A 5,202-nucleotide genomic window follows, 5' to 3' on the forward strand; every position below is an offset into this window, starting at 1 on the left:
GAATTTTGGGGTCCTGGAGAGGTGTGGGTCCCACTTGGCAGCAATGATGGGTGCGTGGGTGATGTGGAACCTGTGCTGGGTCCTGGGGAATATGCCACCAGCACTGCTGCCTGCTGAGAGCTGCTTTCCCGGGCTCTGTTTATCCCCAGACGCCAAACCTGGAGATCCTTATCCCACAGGTACTCACTCCTTGCCAAGGGAACTCTCTTTTGCTCCCCTGTCTCAGCAACATCCGGAGCACAGCATCCTTTGGGCTTTTCACAGCTGCTTGAGCAGAGCAAGGGGCCGAAGACCAGTTTGGGGATGTTACTCCAAGCCCTCTTCCACCATCCCTATCCTGGTGTTGTCCTGGCTGTGTTTACAGGGAGATATCAGCTGCTTTCTTATTTATTATTTATTTTTACAACTGGAACCACCTTTGCTGTGTTACCCAAGTGAGCGATGCACAATGGTCTGTTCTCATTGCCGACGTAACGTTGTCATTATAAAATAAAATAAAATAAAATAAAATAAAATAAAATAAAATAAAATGTAAACAGCAAAATACCCTGACAACATGGGCTGAGTCTTTATTTTTCTGGTTGTGGACTTTCAATTAAATTTGGCATTCTAATTCTGGATGCTTTGCAAAGCTGCTTGTGTTGAGTGACTCAGGGGGCATTTCCAGTCCCTTTAAAAGTGACAGTGTCAAGAGCAGAAGAGGAAGGGGGGAAGACTTTTGAGGCATAAAGCTTTGTGGTATTTGGTTTATCAAAGAAAACTGAGTGATTCATAGAAAGCATGAAAGCAGAAGTGAAGCTTTCAATATGTGAACTGCCAGTGTATTCAATGCTGCTTGTATTGCTCATCATTTCTGAGCTCTTTACAGGACTGCAGTTCCCAATATCTGCTCAGTATTATTAAAAACACAAATGTCATAAAATTGAGAGGATGCAGGGAAAAAAACCCTGCTTTTGGGTCACTGACATAAAAAATACCTGATTTTTGTCAGTAACACGCCTGATGTTTGAATTCATTGACAAGGGGAGATCTCTCTGGTATCAGAGGGGTTAAAAAAATTCCTATTCCTGTGCAGAGTGAGGACTGAGCAGTCCCCTCAAATGTGCTGGGAGAGAAGGGGAAGTTTGCATGGAAAGAGCTTTCCATGGAAGCACCCAGGACTGGAGAGGAGCAGCCCAGTGCAACTGGGAAGAAGCACTTGGAATAAAAACCCAGCAAAAATATGGTTTTATTTCAGTTGCCTTCTTTCTATTTATTGCATATTCTGGAAGCCAAAATTAACTGGCCTGCGTCAGCAGAGTGTGAGAGGGCTGGTGAGGAGGAGCTGGAATCCCAGGGAATAACTCAGAATGTGCACGTTCCAAGGTGTCACTAGGAGCATGTGAAAAACGCCAATCACTTGTTTTTAACATTTCAAAAGTTTAATAGTAATAAAATGGTTATTAAAATAGCAATATAATTAGAGTAATAATAATTTGGACAATTTGGATTAGGACAATATGAAACAACAGAAACAAAGAGTTACAGACAGTCCATGTACCTCTTTCTGGGCAAAATAAGCCCGAAAAAGGACCCACGTTAACAGAGGATTAACCCTTAAAAGCAGCAGCCTGTTGCATATTCATACACCTCATACACGATGCATAAATTCCATTCAAACACAGCATTCTGTCTGGGCAGTGTCAGCTTCTTCCTCTGAATCCTGACGGTGTCTTCAGGGCTGAGCGAGGCAGGAAGAAGTTCATTTCTTCTGATAATGGAGCAATAAATTCTCTTTCTCTGAAAGATTCAGGTGTCCTGTGGCTGCTATCTCGCTGTGAGTCCTTTCTTTAGAAAAAAAGTATCCTACACAGCATAGTTTCTATTTTAACCTTATGTTATAACCTAAAACTATATTTAACACACTACTTAAGAAAATTAACATGTAGGATAAATGAAGGCAATGTAGAATGTAATCCTAACCCCCCAAGGAGTTGCAGCTGGGGCCAATTGCTAAGGCCTGGGAACAGGCCACACCTGTGGCTAATAAGAATAAGTGGCATAAAAGAGTGGACTGATGGGAGCTGAGTTAGAGAAGTCAGGTGGTTGCTGCAAGGATCAAGAAGAGTCACTGCTCAGAGGAGCTGCTCTTGAGGAACATTAAGAAGGTATGAAACTCAGAAGTTATGGGATCCTTGCAGCTTAATGATAATAGAACTGTTGTAACTTATAAGGCAACATTAACACAGCATAACTTTCTAACATAACCCATATAATATTCATTTGAATATTTGCAAAAAGCCAATCTTAAAATATGCATTTTCCTCAAGCACGAGCCACCTCCTGCCACTCAAATGCATTTTCCAAGCAGTTGCAGCTGCAGCAGAAGCTCCTGAGCCCTGTGACAGCCATGCAGGGGCCAAGGATCAGCAGGCACTGTAAAACACATGGACTCGGCTCCATCCCCACCCATCCAGAGGAAAGCAGCTTCCCCTCACCTCTCATTTCCTTTTAAATTAAGCATGGCCTTGTCTTACAAGCCAGGTGATTTGGGATCATAGCAGTTTGCATCTCTATCTGATCTTTGTTGTTGTCAGAGTGAAGAAGGGAGCTGGAAAATAGCCAGGAAATTTTTAAATTACTTGTCAGGAAAGAGAGCAGTAAGGCAGACTAGAAGCAGCCAGAATAAAAAAATAATGTTGTTGTTGCCTTTTTTTTTTTAAACTGCAGCTTCTGAATGAAAAATATTAATACTTTTTCTTGCACACTTTGAAGTTAATTTAAAACCGATTCTCCATTTAAAGAATCAATAAAATTAATTTTAAAAATTGTTTATAAAAATAAGAAAATAAATTTAAAATTAAATCATTTAAAAATAAAAATAATAAATTAATTGAAAGTTAAATTATTTTAAAATAAAATTATTTAATTACAATTAAATTATTAAAAAATAAAATTTAAATATAAATTTTAAAAAAGAAGTGATAAAAATATAGAATTAAAACCTTTTTGAGCTTTCTTTAGAAGGTAATGTGAGGCTGTGTCCATTTTTGCTGCATCATGCATGGCCCAAGCTGAGCCTCAGCCTCGGTGGCAGCTCTCAGACCCCACAGCTGATTCTGCACAATCCCATTTGCAGCCCAGTTTCCTCTGACATGCTTCCCAAAGAGAAAACCCAGTCACTAAAAGCCAGCTATGCCTGCTGCCAAAACCCAGTGGAGTGGTCATACAACAAAATCTTAAAGCCTTGGGGGGAATAAAAAAAAATCCCAACCCACAAAACCACGTTTGAGTCAGAGGAGCCAAAGCATCCCTCATCCAGCTGTGGTCACTCAAATAAAGCCAGGCTGAAGTTTCCCAGGGAGGAGGCTGCAAATTTGGAAGCAGCTGAGGGGATTTGAGCTCCACCGTGGGGGTGGCACTGCTGTGCCCCCAGGCTGTGAACACGAAACTTGCTCCTGGGCCAGCTTTCCATGAGCCAGAATGGGGAGGAGTGGATTTATTTGGTGGAAAAAAAAAAAAAAAGAAAGAAAAAGCTGTTTCCCCGTGCCCTGGGAGCTGGAGCATTCCCAGCAGCAGCTCAGAGGCTCCTGTAGCCAGAAGATTCCTGCTCCAGTGGGACCAGGGTGCTCTTAAGGCATGGATGGGGATGCAGGAGTGCACTAAGACAAGGATTTGGGCTGGTGGATGTGCAGATATTTCAGTGTAGGAATTCTGAGCTTTTAATTTTCCATGGATACACACGTGTGACAGCAGGCTGCATGTGTGTACATCCATGATTTATTTCTCATTTTAGAGAAAGCCTGTGAAGGAACACTGTAAAATGTTATCTAGGTGTGTTTTTGGAGGAAGCTCAGTTGCATGTGCGTACATCCATGATTTATTTCTCTTTTTAAAGAAAGGCCATGAAGGGAGGCTGTAAGCTGTTTTCTGGGTATGGTTTTGGAGGGAGCTCAGCTGCATGTGTGTACATTCATTATTTACTTCTCATTTTAAAGAAAGGCCTGCTGTAAAATATTATTTGGATATGTTCTTGGTGGAAGCTTAACTGCATGTGTGCACATCCATGATTTATTTCTCATTTTAAAGAAAGGCCATGAAGGAATGCTGTAAAATGTTATCTGGATATGTTTCTGGAGGAAGCTCAGCTGCATGTGTGTACATGCATGATTTATTTCTCTGTTTTGAGAAAGGCCATGAAGGAAGGCTGTAGGATGTTACCTGGGTATGTTTTTTTTGAGGAAGCTCAGCTGCATGTGTGCACATCCATGATTTATTTCTCGTTTCAAAGAAAGGCCATGAAGGAAGGCTGTAGGATGTTATCTGGATATGTTTTTGGAGGGAGCTCAGCTACATGGGTGTACAGTCATGATATACTTCTCTTTTTAGAGAAAGGCTATGAAGGAATGCTGTAAAATGTTACCTGGGTATGTTTTTTTTGAGGAAGCTCAGCTGCATGTGTGCACATCCATGATTTATTTCTCGTTTCAAAGAAAGGCCATGAAGGAAGGCTATAAGATGTTACCTGGGTATGTTTTGTTTGAGGAAGCTCAGCAGAAGAGGGGATGCACTGAGTCATACCAAACATGCCAAACGCCTCTCCCGTGTCCTGCAGAGCTCTGCCAGCCCCAGGGCAGGCAGCAGGGAGGGAGCAGCTGGATGCCATCCTCTGCAGCCTTTGCCTGAACGAGGTGCCAGCACTCACAGCTGATGAGTGATGCACTCCCCCTGCCCTGAGCAGGCAGCTGAATGCCAAGGCTGCCAATCCACCCCAGCTGCACTCAAGGATTTGTGCCCCTGGGCTGCCTCGGGAGCTGAGGAAGAATGAGAGGTGATTTTCTTGCTTTCTGCTGCTGCTGGGGCACCAAGGGCAGTGCTGGGGTCTGCAGCCAATGTGGGAAATGGATTTGTAGAAAATTCTCAGTCTGACAGAAGGCTCACACAGTGTGCATCTGAATGCAAACCTTGAGATAAAAAATGCTGATTTTGAAATGCCATGGAATAGGACAGACATTGAGAGACAAATGGAACTAGAAACAAGTTTTAAAGGATGGTTTTGTAAATAAGACTGGATACTTTGGAGAAATAGAACTACGAAAGATGCATTGTAGTAGGACTCACAAGGGATAATTTTAGATAATTTGCCTTAAGGCATTTACAGCATGGTAAAAATGGCAATATAATTAGAGTAATAATATATTACTCTAATATATTATTATATAT

Source organism: Geospiza fortis, unplaced genomic scaffold, assembly GCF_000277835.1.
Source record: "Geospiza fortis unplaced genomic scaffold, GeoFor_1.0 scaffold250, whole genome shotgun sequence".
NCBI lineage: Eukaryota > Metazoa > Chordata > Aves > Passeriformes > Thraupidae > Geospiza > Geospiza fortis.